Here is a 20,116-nt window from a genome sequence, read left to right on the forward strand (position 1 = left end):
TCAAGCATAGAAGTTGATAAAGAGTCTGGACGGTTAATTATGCCTTGTCTTTGGAAAAAAGAAATTGCACCTCTTTTATCTCCAAATTACAATTTAGCTAAGAGTGTTTTAAATTCTCAGAGAAAGAAACTTTCCCCCGAGAAATTGAAAGAGTATGATGAGGTTATCCATCAACAATTAATGGATGGGATCATAGAACGTATTGATAACATAGCCGCCTATTCTAGAGGTAATGACGCATCATTTTTGGCTCATAATGCAGTTTTTCGGGAGAACGTTGAATCCACTAAGTGCAGAGTAGTCTTCTTATCCAATTTGGGTGAAAATACTGGTGCTAGGTCTCTGTCTCATAACCAATGTTCACAAGTAGGACCTAACTTAAATCATAAAATTCAAGTAGCGACATTACTTCTTCGTTTTGATAAGTTTTTAGTAACTTTTGACTTGAAGAAAGCATTTTTACAGCTATTACTTAGAAGGGAAGACACCGATAAGTTATTGTTTCTTTGGTTCAAAGATGTGTCCAAGGGTGATTTTTCTATCATTGGCTATAGATTTTGTAGAGTACCATTTGGAATGCGATTTTCGCCGTTCTTGTTAATGCTTGGACTTTACTATATTTTGATTCTTAATGCAAGTGACGAAGATCCTGAGTTAACAGAGATTAGGAAGTCATTATATGATTTATCATATATGGATAATTTGTCCTATACTTCTAACAGTGAGGATGATCTTATCAAGGCTTTGAAATTAGCTACTGAAGTTTTTAATAAGTATGGGTTCGAATTGCAACAGTTCAATACAAATTCACCGAACGTAAGCAAGCAGTATCAACTACAGAGTGAAAAGGATTGTGAGAAATTGTTTGGTCTTTACTGGGATACGAAGAATGATACTATTAAAACACGTAAACTGTACTTGGATCCCACAGCCAACACTAAAAGGAAAGTTCTAAGCACTTTTCAATCTAATTTTGATCCCTTTGGTATAAACATTCCTATCTTGAATAGAGCAAGATTATTTTTGCATACGCTTCAAATAGATAGTAAAATACGCTGGGATGATCAGTTGACTCCTGAGCAGCGTAAAGAATGGGGAAAAATCTCTAAGCAAATAAATAAGAGCAACGAAGTGGTTGTTAACCGCTCAATAGGGGACCGAGAGAGTGTGTATAATTTGGTTGTCTATGCAGATGCTAGTAAAGAACTTTTAGGTTGTGCAATTTATCTTCACGAAGTAATCACTTCTAATATGCATTTAGTTTTAGCGAAGAATTCCGTAATCTCTAAAAACCTAAGAACTAAGTCCATTCCCGTTTTGGAACTTATAGCTTTACATCTTGCTGTAAAAGCTAGTCTGGATTTATACGACAATATGTCTTGTGCTGTTCGACCAATTAAGATAGATCAGATATATGCATTCACGGACTCGATGATTACCTTGAATTGGATAAAGTCAAAAGAGATAGATTTTGGCAAAATTGAGAAGAAGAATGTTTTAATAAATAATAGACTGAACGATATTTCTGGCTTGTGCGAGAAACATTCGGTAATTTTTGTCATATAGACGGCATTCGTAATCCTGCTGATGTTCTGACGAGGTGTGTATCAGAAAAAACTCTTCGTAATACATGTTTTCTGTCTGGGCCTAAATTTGTTGACAATATTGATTCCGAATTTAGAATTAGTGTTCCGTATCCAGACCAGATACCTGTGCGTAGTTTTCCAGTTGAGGTTAATTTGTCTGAAGCCGAACCACTATTTCCGTTAACTAAGTTTTCAAGCTTTTCTAAAGCGGTGAAGGTTCTGAGTTACGTATTCAGGTTCGTGAATAATTTGAAGTTAAAGTGGAAATGTACACGTGGTGAGCCAGAGTCGTTACCAAATTCTGGAAATGAATATTTATCGAGTTTTAAATACTTAATTTCGCAGGCACAGCTATCAACATTTAGAAATTCTTACGAATCCTTGTTAAAGAGAGAATGTACAGACCAGTTAGTGGTTCAGCTTAACCTTTTTCTGGACGAAGACAATATAATAAGAGTACAAAGTAAACTGAAGAACTTAAGAGCTTCTTATAGCGAGAAGTGTCCTATCCTATTAGCAAAGGATTGCCCTGTTGCAAAAAGCATTATTTGGGACATGCATGTTAGGACTGGTCATTCTGGTATATATAAGACTTTGAGTCTGCTAAGGAAGCAATTTTGGATAACTAATGGGTTTGTAACTGTTAAAAAAGTATTGAATAATTGTCTGGTATGCAAGAGGTTGAATTCCCGTAATATAAAAATTAATCAAAATGCATACAGAGATTTTAGGATAAACCCTGATTCTATTCCATTTAGGAATATTTGTGTTGATCATTGTGGACCTTTTATGGTCACAGATAGTGCAAAAAACAAAAGTCTAAGGTTTATGTACTCGTAATTTCATGTTTATGGTCCAGAGCTGTTAACTTGGTGTTATGTAGGTCAATGGAGAAGGCTTCTTTTCTCAGAGCTATACAGCTCCATATATTTGAGTATGGTATCCCTTCATTGATCGTTAGTGACAATGGTAGTCCAATTGTAGCTGGAGTTGAGCAAACTGTATCGTATTTAAACGACGCAGAAAGTATAGAGTTTTTGAAAAATATAATATTCGGGCTATGAAGTTTCACCCATATCCTGCTTATTCTCCTAAACTTGGTGGACTCGTCGAGTCAATGGTTAAACAAGTAAAGAGGATAATAACCTCCAGTATAAGAAATAACATTTTGGACTACTTTGATTTTGAATATTTAATTAGTGAGAGTAAAATGCTTATTAATAAGCGACCTATTGCTTTTAAGTCTGCTTTGACTAAACTAGAGACGAACCATTGTGTTCCTGTACCTCTGACTCCAGAGATGGTTATAAAAGGTTATGATGTTCCTTGTGTTAGTATTATTCCTCAACTTAATTCTACTGAATTTGAAGAGTCGTGGGACTATACTGACGAAATACTTGGAGATAATCAAAAGCTTTTGCTTTCTAAGTATAATAAGCTTAAGAAGGTTAGACATAATTTGGAGAAATTGTATAGAGAGGAATTTGTAGCCAATTTGTTACATCAGTCCATTGATCGGAAAGGTAGATATTCCAAGAAAGGACATACTCTATTGAAGGTTGGCGATTTGGTATGTATAAAGAGTAATTTCTCCAAACCCTTTGATTACCCATTAGGAGTTGTATTAAAGGTAGAGGTTAATGACCTAAATGAGGTTACTGCTGCTTACGTGCGTAAAGCTAATGGGAAGTTGTCAGACGTCATGTCGACAACCTCATTTATTTAACGGAGACCTTTGATGGTCCAGTGAAAGCCAGTCCAAAGAATCAGTTCCCACTGAACCACAGGTTCATAAGACCAGTGGAAACAGGGAAGCGGCTCGGTTATGCCAAGAGCGTAATAAAGCGCTTCTTGAAGCTGAAGAGAATGTGGTGAGTATGGCTAGAGCTGTTGTTGCTTCTCCTGTAGATTTAAATGGGCAGGACAGTACATCCTGTCATGCTTGTTTAAAACTGCTATCTGAATGGCAGTTGTAAGTTTTGTTTTTATGATTGTAATATATTGAGTATTCACGGGATGCAGGCTCGACGCTGTCCTAGTGGATACAAACATTATTTGTATATATTTGTTTGTTTCACAAATATGTTAATTTGTTCACCTCGGGCGGCCAGTGTACAAAAATAATAATTTTAAGTATCTTCCCGAATAAGGAAAGATTTTTCTTTTAAAGTTAAACTTTTTCCCCTTGGAAACTTTTGAGCTTCTCACAAGAAAGCGCTCATCCAGATTCCTTGACAAGGACGCAGGAAGGTTAAATATTGGATTGTAGAAAACCTTCATCCAGATTCCTTGCCAGGGACGCTAAAAGGTAACTTCAAGATATGAAGTACCCTACTCTGGCAGTACAAGTACAAGTACAAGCACAAGTACCAAGGCAAACAGTTGTTGGTATCACTTTACCGGATAGCAGCAAATATAGCTGCTTTGTGCTCCCTGCCCCCATCTTTGGAGCATTTCTGCTTCAAGATAGTGCACGGCCGACTGTGGTGAACAAACTTTATGAACTCTCTTTTAAACATATGTAATTAACTGTGGATGATTTGTTTGAGGTACTGCGTCAGAGATATAGAGCGTGAGTCCAGATCCCGCTAACTACCCGCCCTGATGAAGCTGGCAAGGCCTCAAAGTTATAGTGCTCCATCAACTTCTTCAGTTTCATGGATTAACTTTTGTAAAGTGCTTCGTCAGCCTCTGTTTGGGTGAGTAAAACAAAAGTTTCCAAGGTGCTTTGTTATACCAGTTGGGTAGTAGTCATTGCTTTTGCTTTGGCCGATCATTGTCAAAAGGCCCCATGAAAAATCTTTCCTTATTTAGCACTAGCTTTAAACTCAATTGAGTTAAAAGGTCGAAAGTGATTTTTAATTTGCTTGAACTGTGTTTAATTGATCACAAGTGAAGTTAACAATTTCTTAGAAGTAACTGAACTTTTCCTTTGATTATAGGTAACGTTACTTTTTCGCTGAATGTGAAGTGGGTCCTTGGAAGAGACAGAAACGCATTTGTCGAGCTGACAAAAAGTGCAGTGCCAATTTTAATAAAAATAATTAAATAATTATTGGTCTGTCTTTCTTTCCCATTCACCCCTATTCCACACCTGTTTATATTTGTATTGTATAATAACTTTGGTGGAATATTGTTTTATTCAGTGAACAGGGGGCGGGGGGGTGGCGTGCTGTCGTTCTAGCACCTGGAGCTCATGGGCGCGTTCTCTCTCTCTCTCCTCACGTTCTCTCTCCCTCTCTGCACGTTCTTTTTCCTCCCGTTGTTCTTGAGCGATTCGTTCTCTCTCCTCTCGTTGTTCTTGGGCAATTCGTTCCCTCTCTCTCTCTGCACGTTCTTTATCCTCCCGTTGTTCTTGGGCAATTCGTTCCCTCTCCTCTCGTTGTTCTTGGGCAATTCGTTCTCTCTCTCTCTCTTCACGTTCTCTTGCTCTCTCCGCCTTGGCATCGTCCACTCGCTCTTGAACCCATGCTCTCAGATCTTGCCCCGATAGTCCCATGTCCTTCCCAGTGGACATGTAGAATTTGAAATCCTCGTTTTGTTGGGCTCTGGTATTAGCCATCTTGAAATAATGGGTATATGATATGTCTGAGAAGACTCAGGTTGTCTGAAAAGACTCAATTGCAGGAATCTGAAACACTCAATTGTTCAGACTGCAGGAGAATGGATCTGTCCGAATAAGACAGTTGATTAGTAAGTCTGAGGAGACTTTTTGTTAAAATTGGATGTGTCTTGGAAAGACGTGGTTGTTCTTGGCGAACGAATTCTAATATGCGTCTCGGAAGGCGTAGTTGGATTTTGTCACGCTCGGACTTGGCGGCTGGCTGTGAGCGTGAAGGAGTTGTTCTAACGAACTAGAATTATCAGTCCCGTGGGCTTAGATGTGTGTGAACTACACTATATAATGTCTCAAAAGGACTTAATTTTGGGTTCCCGCAGGAATGAGAAATTCTCGCCACGTGCGATGTAGAATTTTTGTATGAGTCTCTGAGGACTGGAATTTGGAGAAATTCTCGCCACGTGCGATGTAGAATTTTAGGAGTCTCTAAGGACTGGAATTGGGAGAAATTCTCGCCACGTACGACGTAGAATTTTAGGAGTCTCTGAGGACTGGAATTTGGAGAAATTCTCGCCACATGCGACGTAGAATTTTAGGAGTCTCTAAGGACTGGAATTTGGAGAAATTCTCGCCACGTACGACGTAGAATTTTAGGAGTCTCTGAGGACTGGAATTTGGAGAAATTCTCGCCACGTGCGACGTAGAATTTTAGGAGTCACTTAGGACTTGAAATTTGTGGAATTTGGAGGAATTCTCGCCACGTGCGACGTAGAATTTTAGGAGTCACTTAGGACTTGGAATTACGATTCGTCCCTTAGGACTTAGAAATTACTAACGGGAAACCCAAAGAAAAATGTATGCTGGGAAATGAATGGACAAAAAAAAATGCTACACACGCGGGCATGGGCGGGGTGGGGGTGCAGGTCGTTTGGCCAACACCGGAGGTATTTTTAGATTCTGGGTGAATGAACCCGTATATTTATATACCGTCTGGGATTCCGGGGAATTTCCCAGTCGTCTGAGAGGATAACAGTACAACGGCCTAGTAATTTTCCCTATAAGCGGAGTTTAAATTTCGCTTTCCTAACACCTAGCTCGAATTCTAACTACACTGAGAGAATTTTCAGCAATGCAAGCTGACTTCGTCGTGTCCCACGTGGGAATTTTATTCGCGCCTAAATAACAGTTCGCTAATTCGAAATGCGAAGTAAAAGTTATCACAGAGGAATTTCTTTCGCACTATTCCTCGAAGCAAGGATATGGCAAGATTTTAACACAGGAATTTTCGCACTATTCCTCGAAGCAAAAGATATGGCAAGGATTTTAACACAGAGGAATTTCGCACTATTCCTCGAAGCAAAGGATGGTTAGCACTGGTTATTTCCTAACTACCTATCCTGAAAGGCATGCATTAACGAATCTAATACGGCGGTTCTTTTCTCTCAGTGATTACATGCGTCCCTATTTCTAATTCCTAGGAACAGTCACGATTGTAAAAAGGTTTTGCTAAGATAAACACATTACTTACGTGGAATTTTCTGGATCTGTGTGCTGGTTTTACACATAAGGTTCGTAATTGTCTCGTACCCAGCTTAGCTTTGCTAATAGCTGATCTGGCAAGTTGCAAATGCAATAAAGCAACACTAGGGGAACTGCAGCTGCAAACGAGATCTATGGCCAGGTCGCCATTTTTACGTTTTTCCGTGGTTTTAGTTTGAAATATGCTCTGTGAGACAGGTAGCAACAATTTAAGGTAATTTAGCCTTGTGATTCTGACTTCGTGGGTACGGGAAAACGTAAAAAAAGAGGAAAACAAAGGAGAATTTCATATGAGCATAGGGCTCTTGTTACTGAGGGAAATATTACGTAAAACACGTGGGCACATTTAAAGTAGTGTATTTACATAAATGACATTAGTACGGGAAAGAGGAACTCAGTAGATTGACTAAACTGAAGGAATTCCCAGCCACAGATTCCGAGTCCGAGAAGCTTCCACGATAGGATCCTCTGAAATGAGAGATATGCACATTATACGCCAGTAATGAAAATAGACAAAAGAATAATGAATTCGAAGCTGCACTGAGGGTGCCAAAGGAGTAATAAAGAATTAATACTGCCGATGCAAGAGGCGCACGGACATTAGACAAGGGAGATTTCTGGCTTTCTCTTTAAGAAAATACTACGAGACAAAAGCGTGACTGAAAATGGGCTCTTCCAGGGCACTTTACCTTAGCAGATTTTCCGAGGGCGCGTAGAAGGCGGTCCGTGGATGACTTGCGATTTCCGAGGACGAGTTTCTTCCACGTGGTGAGATGCAAGGGCTTCCGTAAAGGGGCAAGGCGATGGGGACTCCTCGAAACTCCAAGCAATGGCGTGTGGGCTCGAGGAATACGGTTGAAGGGCACGAGGAGAAGTATACTTTGGAAAGGGCCACGTGGTTAGGATGCAAGGGCATCGATGGGGCCAGGTGTTAAGGGCGTCTTCACAAGTCTCCATATCTTCCAGCCCGCGTGTGTGTCGAGACCTCGTGGGCTTTTGCTTTTATCCCCTCCTATGGGGCAGGGGTGCGCCCAACACAGATGTTTGACTCATTGCACCTGCTGCCGCAGGGGAGGTTTTGGCCTGTAGGAGAGACACCCAAGCCAGATTACTTTTGCCTCGAAGGAAAGATCTTTATCAAAAATGGGAGCGCCTTTAATCTTTTAAACCTTGTTTTTAAGTCGATAGACAGATGGTCTATCGATCGGCCGGCTGGCAGTAAATGAACAACCAACAACAACAAAGAAGGGGGGGGGAGGCAATTTGCTAGCGAATTCTTGCTAATCATAATAATATATATATATATACACGTGTGTGTGTGTGACTCCTGATGTTAAATATGCTTATCCATGTAATTAGTACATGGCGGCATACGAGAAATATATAGATTTGAGATTTTAATGTAATCCTTAGCGTGGTGAACTCCTTTTTTTATGCAATGCACAGGTCAAAACTGAAGATCTGCTGTGAATTCTATTTTCGCTTTATATGTTCTGAGCATTATTCTCTATACTGAAATAACGGCATATCTTTAAAGGGCAGGATATTCAAGACTTTCATGCTAATCAAGTAAAAAGCAGCCGACTGTTCCCCAGCGTGGAGGCAAAACTTCCCATAATATGAAGTCGGGATGTCATTAGCGTGAGAGGAGGCACAAGTAGTAATTCAACACATTTTTATGCAAGTCAAGTAATAAAAAAAAAAAAACACACATGAAATTATTGGAAATGAGGAAATTCCCAAGGAACAAAAACAACATTAACGAAGTAATTGAGACCAAAAGACAGGTAGAGAGAATGAGAGAAAAGGGAAACAATTGTAGGGAATTATAACTATAAATTACACCAACCTTGCAGGATCCTTACTTATTCTCTCTCTCTCTCTCTCTCTCTCTCTCTCTCTCTCTCTCTCTCTCTCTCTCTCTCGAGGAAAACAGATCTCTGCGGTTGTTTGTAAACGTAACGACGACTCATTCTCAAAACTCCAAATATTAATCAGAATGAGGGACAGGGCACTGAAAGGTCGTATTCAGTCACATAGGGTAAAGAAATAATTTCCTTAATGAAGCATAAAGTCTCTGCAAAAATTAATTTTAGCAAACCTATCACAAAAAAATATCTGGGGAGGAATGAAGAGAAACAAGATAAAATTTGAGACTAGTAAATCAGCAAAGAGAAGAAGAAACAATGATAATGCGGAACTAGAAAATGCAAAAAATAAATACATAAAAAAATAAATAAATAAAAACCAAAAGAATCCCCTGCGTTCATCGCCTGTGCTTGTCTTCGAGATCCTGATGTGACAGAACGACTCACTGAAATATACTGTACGTCAAAGTTTCAAATTTTGCGAACGTGCATAAGGAGGGTAAAAGGGCAACAGTGGCAGACAGCATAGCATACAATCGTCATCATAACAAGCATACAAAACATACACAGACTTTTTCCAAACATACATTAGAAGCAACGGTGCTACTCAACTATTTCTAGAGATGTGTAACGAAGGAGGAGCTACGGTGACGTTAACGATATGCTATAAATAAAAGCTTTCCCATGCTTGAGCAGGGTATCACCTTTTTATCACGCACTTCATATAATTTGTACACGCGGTTGAGAATAATTATGTGGCGTGGGACAAATTTGGATCTGAAATATACATAACATCGGCGATAGGGTATTATATTGTAGCTAACTACAACGTTCTGTCTCATACTCGAGAGAGAGAGAGAGAGAGAGAGAGAGAGAGAGAGAGAGAGAGAGAGAGAGAGAGAGAGAGAGAGAGAGAGCAAACTTGTTTTCTCAGTCGTGAGTGCAATTTATGCTGACCTTGTCTCTTTCAGTTTTATCTTGACCGTGATTGTTATCCTAGGAATAATCACGGAATGGAAAAGTGTAACTGAATGAAAGGGCGTTTAATCAGGTGCCGAAGGAGGACGACAGGAGAAAAATCTAAGATAATTAACCATCATTTGAAACTTCAAATGATGAGTGGGAAAAAATATAATGTAATTAAACCCAGGTGAAAGAGAAAAATCTCTTCATCATATTAAGTGAGAATATTCGACCCCCTCCTCTCTCTCTCTGTTCTATATATATATATATATATATATATATATATATATATATATATATATATATATATATATATATATATATCTATATATCTATATATCTATATATCTATATATCTATATTCTATATATATATATATATATATATATATATATATATATATATATATATATATATATATATATATATATATATATATATATATATATATATATATATATACATATATACATATATATACATACATACAAACATATATATATATGTATATATATATATATATATATATATATATATATATATATATATATATATATGTGTGTGTGTGTGTGTGTGTGTGTGTGTGTTTGTTTGTGTGTGTGTGTGTCAGAACCAAATATTATTATATATATAACTAATGTGTGTGTGTGTGTGTGTGTGTGTACAGCGTGTGAGCGCATATATCCATGTTAGGCAATAATTTTGGAGTTTATATTTGAGAAAAATTTTCGCGATCAATTTGTGTTATCCATCGTCCTGAATGGATTTTTAAAAAGCGAGAAAAATCGTTTCTCTATCTTTTGGAGGACGTTTTCCTAAAAGTAACGCAGCAATACCAAACACTATCAACAGGTAACTGAGTTTGTTTATTGAGCTTTATGCATTCACTGTACCTCTCGATAAAGTTATCGAAAGCCAACGAGCAAATATTCATTACTCTTTGGGAAAAGAAGTAATATCCCTGAAGAAGCAAGGGGAATTCTTTATGAAACAAACAATAATCATGTGAGAAGAGTGTCTGAAATGGGTTATAGTGAATGGTGCAGTCACTCTGAAGAGGGTAAAATATCACCCCGTGAAGAGGCACACCATCTGCGAAAAAAAAAAATAAAAAAGAATTCGACGGAGTATTTCAAATAAAACTGGTGGAAGCAATGGAGTGTCATGCAAGGTAAACGGAGCAAAAGAAGAGACAATAAAGGGATGAAGGAAATGCACAGGAGACTAATACACACACAAAAGCTTTTATTTCTGCCATGGTAAACAGACAGTTTGTCTCACATAATCTTACGTAAATATTCCTAATATCTAAACGTAAAAGAGAGAGAGAGAGAGAGAGAGAGAGAGAGAGAGAGAGAGAGAGAGAGAGAGAGAGAGATAAAATGTCCTGCTCAATAAATAACCGCAATGAGAAACCCAGACACGGAAAGTCAGTAGCAAGAAGTAAGAGACTGTGCACTTGAACACGTGTGACCTTAGATCCTTAGTCTAGAGTGAAAGATTAAGTAACCAGTTAATCGTGAGAGGTCAGTGTCATCTTTTTACCAGAGCGGCATATCATTCCCGTACATAACTAAAAGGTGAAAAAAATACTGTAGGCATAATGGCAGTCTGAAAGTCTACAGTTACGACACTTATGAAAAAGTTCAATAATCAACGTTCCAGCATTCGTACACAACCGTGAGGGGATGTAATGATTTTAATTGGTGAACGATAGGTACGTCGTATAACTAAGAAAGACCTACATCAAAAAGAAATTAGCTATGAAACTCAAAAATATTAATACTAATATTGGCCAGAGAGAGAGACTAGAGAGAGAGAGAGAGAGAGAGAGAGAGAGAGAGAGAGAGAGAGAGAGTAAGAGAGAGAGAGAGAAAAGTAAAGCAGACAAAATTTTAGCTCAATATGACCATAAAAACTGGAGGGTTTAACTCGAAAAACATAAGGTGAAATCAGCGAATGAAAAACCACGAAAATTTTATTCATTATACAAAACTAAGAGGAACAGCCTACTGCTGAAAAAAAAAATTATTTTCTGTCTAAATCGGAGCAGGAAGGGGAGAATGAAACTCATCTGGATATGGGTGCAAAACATACAGGTGGAATTGCAACTGACACCGAGGGGAAAAACGGAGAAAGAATAAGCGGGGAAAAAGTTAGACAGGGCACTGCTAATGAAGATGTTCCAATCTTTGACACATAAAGCTAAGAAGTCACTCCAAAGATTAAGTTTGGTTAAAAAAAGAAATGTAAAGTTATGGGAATAATTCCCCAAAAACCAAAGGCCGGATTAGATTTTGAGGGCAAAAATAAAGGAAGGGAATGCCAGCGTCTGGGAGTAGAAGGATTCAATAGGATGGGTAAAAACGCCAGGGCTGGAAACAACAGAGGCTTAGTAATCTTTCTGCCCACACGAGAGAGAGAGAGAGAGAGAGAGAGAGAGAGAGAGAGAGAGAGAGAGAGAGAGAAGCGGTGTAAAATACTAAAACATTTTACTATACGAGGGGATGGTTCCATATGACGCAACCCTTTACTAGTAAGAGTCATCTAGAACAGTCTCTAAGAATAACGGCGGATGGCAGTGACGAGGGTCAACATCCAGTAAGACGACTGAACACGCAAAACAATGATGAATAATGGCGGATGGCAGTGACAAGGGTCAACATCCAGTGTGACGACTGAGGACGCAAAACAATGATGAATAATGGCTGATGGCAGAGACGAGGGTCAAAAAGCAGTAAGACGACTGAGGACACAAAACGATGAATAATGGCGGATGGCAGTGACAAGGGTCAACATCCAGTAAGACGACTGAGGATGCAAAACAATGATGAATAATGGGGGATGGCAGCTACAAAGGTCAGCGTCCAGTAAGACAACTGATGACTCAAAACAATGATGAATAATAGCTGATGGCAGCGACGAGGGTCAAAAAGCAGTAGGACGACTGAGGACACAAAAGGATGAATAATTGCGGATGGCAGTGACAAGGGTCAACATCCAGTAAGACGACTGAGGACGCAAAAAAAATTAATAATGGCGGATGGCAGCGACGAGGGTCAAAAAATAGTAAGACGACTGAGGACGCAGTATATAAGAGGAGGCAATGCCGACAGCAGTGGCAGTCATGGCCTATAAAGTTCCGCCAGACGAAAGACAACCGCAGTGGGACCACTGAGAACCAATAATATCCGAGGAGGCTGTTATGAATTAGTGGTCACTTAAACACACCGACACAACAGGAAGACGGTTTTATTTTGGAAACTGGGACGTTAACATGAACAGCTGCGAAAGTCAATGATATTAGAATCTGCGATAATAAAAAAAAAAATCGAAACTAAAACCACAGCAAACAGGATAACACGAAAGAATGACCAAAAGTGTTTTATTTATGTTTTTATAATAAATAATATGACACGATTATCATAGTTATTCAAATACAACGTGAGCAATGAAAACGTAGGGAAAAATTAAATGTTCTCGTAATGACCACTAGAAAACTCTGTATTAAAAAAAAACTGAAAATGAAATCATTCGGTATAATATGCAATAAAAAGTAGCATGAATGCTTAAGTATAAATTGGCCAGGAAACATAAGAGACAATAACCCTGCCCAGCCACCACAATAAAAATTAGACTTGAAAGGGAGATAATATTCTTCTGGCTGCTTTTGAAGAAAAAGCCTATGGTGGCATAAGGCCAGCGTAATATAGATCGATAAAATAAAACTGGAAAAAAAAAAAATAAGTTGGTTTTCAGAAGAGAAAAGAAAAATGAACTGAATCCCAAACGCTTCTACTTTTTTATACGTAAAGACTTCCTTCGACAAGAAGGTCTCTTGAAAACTTTCGACATCCTTGACTCGTGGCTCTTTCATCTTCCTTCTGGTGTCTCCTTCCACCCCACCCTCTCTCTCTCTCTCTCTCTCTCTCTCTCTCTCTCTCTCTCTCTCTCAATTTCAAATACGAATACACGAAGGTCCATTTCCGTTTATTTAAAACAATACAGATGAGAACAAATTTTCAAAGCTCCAGCTGTATATTTAGGTTTCTCGATACCTAGATATAGAAGTTATTATAGCCTAATGTTAGTGCCGCTGGAAATCTGTCCTCCAACTCAAGTTCATCCTAGTTCCTAAAAAGGTAAGTCGTACTTGTCCCCAATTCTGATTACATAAAAGTTCAGGGGGAGTTATGACTCTTCCAATATAAAATTGCAATTTTCCATAACTGAGTGACGCAAAAAATTTGCCTTTGATCACAGAAATTTCGAAGGAAAACGGTAATCAGGACACATTCATTCGATTACTAGCAGTTACAGTACAATTTTTGGCAACAATTTTGGCCGAGTATGGATAGGGGGTGTGGTTCAGAGAAACTAGGTTAAACTAGGAAAAATATTGTCGATTAATATGATGTGATAAAAACAAGTATATTTTAATACGACCGCAATTATGAAAAAAAATATGTTGACGAGGGTAAGGCGGACACTAGGAGAAATACAATAACAATGACAATAACGAAATGGTTGCTGAGTAATCATCTCTTATTACATGGAGTAAAACCGAGAAACGAAACTAACAGCGTTACTCTTAAATGCGCTGAACAACAAACAACTAAAATATTGAATCATTTCACAGGAAACGAGAAATGTCACTAACCTGCAGATATCTGTACCGGCTGCCTCCTGAAGTTAGGTCACTCGAACAAATGTATACCGAACCTGAAAGACCGAAAATGAAGTAAGGTCTGAAAGTAACGCCTTTCATAATTCCAAGGAAATAATAACAATTATAAATATCTTCATTATACAACTAAAATTACCAGAAAATAACGAGAACAAATGTATTCAGCCACAGATGTCATAAATACCCGAATGATTACGTAACTTGTGTACCCACGCGTCGAAAAATAATGACAGAGTCTGAATATTTTTGCACCGAACTTACGTACATTATTTGTTGAGGTTCACTGCTTTCTTGATGTTAATACACGTAAGAAAAGGATTAGGTCAAACTAAAACTTATCCCTCGCCTTGGCCCTATGCTATAAATGACAGCACATACCGATACAATAAATGATGCTAATGATAATCAGAATTGTAAATTAAACTAATTTTTAAACGTACATATAGCATCCCAATACAATAAAAAATGAGGACAATATGCTTTATCGTGGAATTGCTGATATTAGCAATAAACAATATATCATTATAAAATTAATTTAACATACTTGTGCATGGAGTGAAAAATCTAAGTGCCTTTATTGCTCCATTTTTGGCGAATGTTTTTCAGGGCAACGTGCAACAATTTTTGGTTTAGGTAAACTTTACTTTATTACCTCGATATTATACTTCCGTTAAGTTTCCTATTTTGAATAAACTACGATAAATATAAATTATTAAGCTTTAAACTGACATAAAATAAGTGTCCTAGCATGAAATTCATTTTACACAGAAAGATCAAAGTAAATTACTGCTATGCAAGTTCTCTAAACAGTAAATATTTCAGCATGTTATTCTGAAAATATTTCAGATTAAGCAGAATTTTCCTTCCTCCAGATAATGATGTCGACTGATAAGGAGTCTTCCTTTGCGTACATGCATTTGCTAATTTTCATATTCTGAGTATCTTTCTGATCCAAATTATTATTAGTATATTGGGCAAAAATACACACTCCTGAGGAACAATCCAGGATGGTCAAATTTGCAAACTATGCAAGATCCCACACACCTGCATGGTCATAAGGGTAAAAAGACAAGCCATACATAGATCTTAGAAAAATCAAACTATAAAAACAATAACATCATCAAAAAATAAATGAGACGGAAATATTTCAAAAGGAGTGGAAAGAGGAGTATTTTATTTGTAGCGATAAAACTAATTGCTCCAAAGTAAAGCCTACGGCCAAACAACGACACGAATGAAGTTGCAAATACATATCTAAAAAACACAGCTGATAAGTCAGAGTTTTGACATATGGCACAGTCCCGATACATTTGCTCTAACATGCAAGTAAAATATTTACTTGCATTTCATATTAGTTCCTCGTTGGACGGGTCAGTAGAGTTCTCGGCTAGCACTCTGCTAGGCCCGAGTTCGAGTCTCCGACCGGCCAATGAAGAATTAGAGGAATTTATTTCTGGTGATAGAAATTCATTTCTCGGTATAATGTGGTTCGGATTCCACAACAAGCTGTAGGTCCCGTTACTAGGTAACCAATTGGTTCTTAGCCACGTAAAATAAGTCTAATCCTTCGGGCCAGCCCTCTCTAGGAGAGCTGTTAATCAGCTCAGTGGTCTGGTTAAACTAGGGCATACTTAACTTTTTTTTGTATTTCATATAACTGCTTGCCTCATTAAATTCACTGAATCTAATTTTGACTCTTCTCAGCAAGCCTTTACTACATTCTTTTTGACAAGAACACATAAGACGAATGAAAAGAAGTTTTATACCTAATGGTCCCTCGACCTTTAGTAACAACGTATAAATGAAACTAATGGTGGACTCCATTAGCATGGATCGATATGTGGAGCAGATTTCATCGAAAAAAGAAAAATGAAGAAATCCTCTTATCACCTTCACCATATGAGCCACTTTCCTCCAGCCACACCAACCATTTTAATAAAGCAAAGCCTCCCTACAGAAATAAAAAAGAATAATACCATAATTATCAACTGTTTACTGGTTCAGTATAACAGACCATAATAGACAGACTCCAAACCATAAAGGACCAGAGAGAGAGAGAGAGAGAGAGAGAGAGAGAGAGAGAGAGAGAGAGAGAGAGAGAGAGAGAGAGACTGAAGTGGTTCTCGCACTGGTATTTTCAAGTCTTCAACGATTATCACGTGGAATAAAATTTATAAAAAGTTCTGGAGGATGAGGAAGATGAAAGGGAGATCAACAGAAAAACTGACTCTGACAATGCTCATTAGAATAAAAAGACATAAATATAAAAACGATAATAACAAATCCAATCTAGCCTTCCCTGGCGTCGGTGTGAAAATTTCCGTCAATTCAATCGTGCCTGTATAAAGCAAAAACAAAATCCATCTTAACAAATATCTTTGCACTCATGCAAAACACACTTACACACACAACACACATACAAACACACACAGGATTCTGCCCATTGGGGATAACGCTCCACAAAGAGGAAGGATAACCACGTAGTATACTGGGAATGGTAAAGGACAAGAATAAGCAGAGAAGATTAAAACACAAAGTATGTGTACTTTCAAAAGTTTCGCACATTAATATTTTGTTTTCAACTGTAAACTGTTTCTCTTAATCACTGGGGGTGACTTTAGAGCAAAAAGAAACAGAAAAATCCTACATAAAATTTTGAATTGCTTATATATATATATATATATATATATATATATATATATATATATATATGTATATGTATATATAGATATGTATATATACTGTATATACACAAACATATATATGTGTATATATATATATATATATATATATATATATATATATATATATATATATATATATATATATATATATATATATATATATATATATATATATATATATATATATATATATATATATATATATATATATATATATATATATATTGTTACGTGTGAGGGTCTTGGTTGATCATGTATTACGTAATTTTTACGGCCCTGCAAACCAAGATTACACGTAACCTGCCACTTGAAGCCAAAAATTAACCTCAAAGACAGACGTTAATTAGCCAAAGGTCGCCAGTTAAGGGTTATTAACCTTAACAAAGAATATTTGAGATGAATTTGATTTTAAACGCAACGGTTCTTCCAAACATTCGGACGCGAGGCATACAAAAGCATCGAGATTTAACCTGATTTTGCTTACCTAAATCCTAGGTATTTTACTGGAATAATGGGGTTGAAGCTAACAATATAATAATTAGGCTTAATCTAGACTTTGTAAACACATATACCCTAAGTGGTGGCTGAAGGAAGAAAACAAAGAAAAATGTGAAATACAGAAAAGTACTAGTCAATCGACGAAGCTTCAACAAGAATCGGACTTACCGTGAATGTCGAGTCGCTGCGCAAACGAGGGACCTCAGGAGTCGTATTCTGGCAGTCTTCCCAATTCACTAATTAAGTTAGACGTAGGAGGAAAAGTAATAAAGAACAAAGAATATCGTTCGGCACGCACGCAGCGTCACCCTGGTTCCGTGACCGCTGGGATCTCTCTGACCCCCGACCTCGCCGTTCCCCGCCAGAGGAGGGCTTATACCGCCCCGGGCAATCCGACCTTGACAAAGGCATCGTTGAATGCATAGAATAAAGCTTAAGGGCCACCATAACTAGGGGTCATTGAGCGTAAACCCTCTCTGAGGCTTAGGTCCCTAATGCCCTAGCATATTTTGTTTACAAACTTTCCAGCCTATGCGGTGCCATTTGTCTACTGCGGTGATTGTTATTTTTGAATTGCCTAGCCTATGGGCGGGCAGAGATGTTCTCTGTCGAGGTTAATCGGACTAATATTCCTACACCTAAATACATCGAGGGCGAACAGCAGTAATATTTATAAAAAAAAAAAAAAAATATATATATATATATATATATATATATATATATATATATATATATATATATATATATATATATATATATATATATATATATATATATATATAATACATATATACATTATATATATATATATATATATATATATATATATATATATATATATATATATATATATATATATATATATATATATATATATAATAAAAAAATTATAAGTTAGCAAACAACAACTGGGTGGAGTTTCATTTCGTAAAAGTTATGAAAGTTTTCAAAACAAAAGGATAAAACTGCAGGAGGCATACATAGTCTTAGAAAATATTTCCAATGAAGACAGAATGTGGGAGGTGATGAAAATGTATCTTGCAAAAGTTAACTTGTAAAGAAAGAATGACATATTTATCTGCCAATAGCGATGTATAGACGGCAGAATGACTAGAAGGTGTAAAAGTAGAAACAACGAATATGAAGTCATAAAAAGAGAGAAAAAGAGTACCCCAAGTTATACAAACCCCATAATATCGGAGAGGATTTGAGGTCAGGATTCGGCTTTGTCCCTAAATCCCAGGTTCTTACGGTCCTAAATTTCTCCGCCTTCTGTAAAGAAAAGATTCGAATTGAGGAGAAGAGACCCAAAGGAGAATGTTCTAATGGAGGGTTTCACCATCATGGTTCTAGAAAGGCTTCAGATACAAAATTTCGGTGTACATAAAATTCAAGAACATTTTTCTTATAAGAGCAATGAATCTAAATCCAAGATTCCATTACTATTCCAGCTAAATCAATTTGAAAATAAGTAAAATATTCCACTAAACCTTCGCCAGCAAACGAGTTATTGATGTAATTAATTTATTTTTATTTTCAACTTTCCATTTCTCTGTTGCTCTCAGCCCTCTGCAATAGCGAGTACAGGCTGTCTGTCCTGTTTATTTGCCAAAATCGAAAATATTTAGTGACCAATGACGAAAAAACACAAGATTAAAAAGATATACAACAATAATTTAACAACATCCACACACACACATAGACACACACACACACACACACACACACATATATATATATATATATATATATATATATATATATATATATATATATATATATATATATATATATATATATATATATATATATATATATATAATCAGGAAGCTACAAACGTCCTTTAATATCCAATTCACTCTACCTCGGAAGTAATATATTTTCATATATGTTACCGAAGGGGAATTTTTAGTTGATAATAAGTCCACCGTCCCGTATAGGGGTCGAACCAGCGACGGACGAGGAATCAGGACTACAGTGACACACTAACCAGTCGGCCACAAGAGAGGTATAAGTGAATACCATCTCCCATCAACCCACCCGTCGAACTCAGGTGTTTTTGCGTTTGGAGACGATATCCACCCACCTCTGCCATGTTGACCGTGTAGTGCGTTTTGTACGTAGCCATATTATGACTATTTATCACATCACCGTGATTCATATACAATCAGAAAGCTACAAACGTCCTTTAATATCCAATTCACTCTACCTCGGAAGTAAAATATTTTCATATATGTTACCGAAGGGGAATTTTTAGTTGATAATAAGTCCACCGTCCCGTGGGGTCGAACCAGCGACGGATGAGGAATCAGGACTACAGTGACACACTAAAAAGTCGGCCACAAGAGAGGTATAAGTGAATACCATCTCCCATCAACCCACCCGTCGAACTCAGGTGTTTTGCGTTTGGAGACGATATCCACCCACCTCTGCCATGTTGACCGTGTAGTGCGTTTGTCGCACGTAGCCATATTATGACTATTTATCACATCACCGTGATTCATATACAATCAGAAAGCTACAAACGTCCTTTAATATCCAATTCACTCTACCTCGGAAGTAATATATTTTCATATATGTTACCGAAGGGGAATTTTTAGTTGATAATAAGTCCACCGTCCGTGGGGTCGAACCAGCGACGGACGAGGAATCAGGACTACAGTGACACACTAACCAGTCGGCCACAAGAGAGGTATAAGTGAATACCATCTCCCATCAACCCACCCGTCGAA

The 20,116-nt window shown here is 37.4% G+C and overlaps 2 long non-coding RNA genes across 9 annotated transcripts in view; one reads left to right on the forward strand and one right to left on the reverse strand.

The window, feature by feature from the left end:
* The window catches only part of LOC136843635 (uncharacterized), a 668,266-nt gene that overhangs the window by 77,477 nt on the left and 570,673 nt on the right, over positions 1-20,116 (reverse strand). For 4 of the 8 annotated variants that reach the window (XR_010854615.1, XR_010854614.1, XR_010854618.1 and 1 more), the window contains 2 exons: positions 18,572-18,656; positions 14,176-14,237 (listed from right to left, as the gene is read on the reverse strand). This is a non-coding gene — a long non-coding RNA (uncharacterized lncRNA). The remainder of the gene's footprint in view (positions 1-14,175; positions 14,238-18,571; positions 18,657-20,116) is intronic. The other 4 variants (XR_010854616.1, XR_010854617.1, XR_010854620.1 and 1 more) reach the window with 1 other exon arrangement.
* LOC136844220 (uncharacterized) lies at positions 4,069-4,639 on the forward strand. Its single transcript, XR_010854774.1, has 2 exons — positions 4,069-4,285; positions 4,529-4,639. It is a non-coding gene; the product is annotated as an uncharacterized lncRNA (long non-coding RNA).

Source organism: Macrobrachium rosenbergii, chromosome 12 (genome assembly GCF_040412425.1).
Source record: "Macrobrachium rosenbergii isolate ZJJX-2024 chromosome 12, ASM4041242v1, whole genome shotgun sequence".
Taxonomy (NCBI): domain Eukaryota; kingdom Metazoa; phylum Arthropoda; class Malacostraca; order Decapoda; family Palaemonidae; genus Macrobrachium; species Macrobrachium rosenbergii.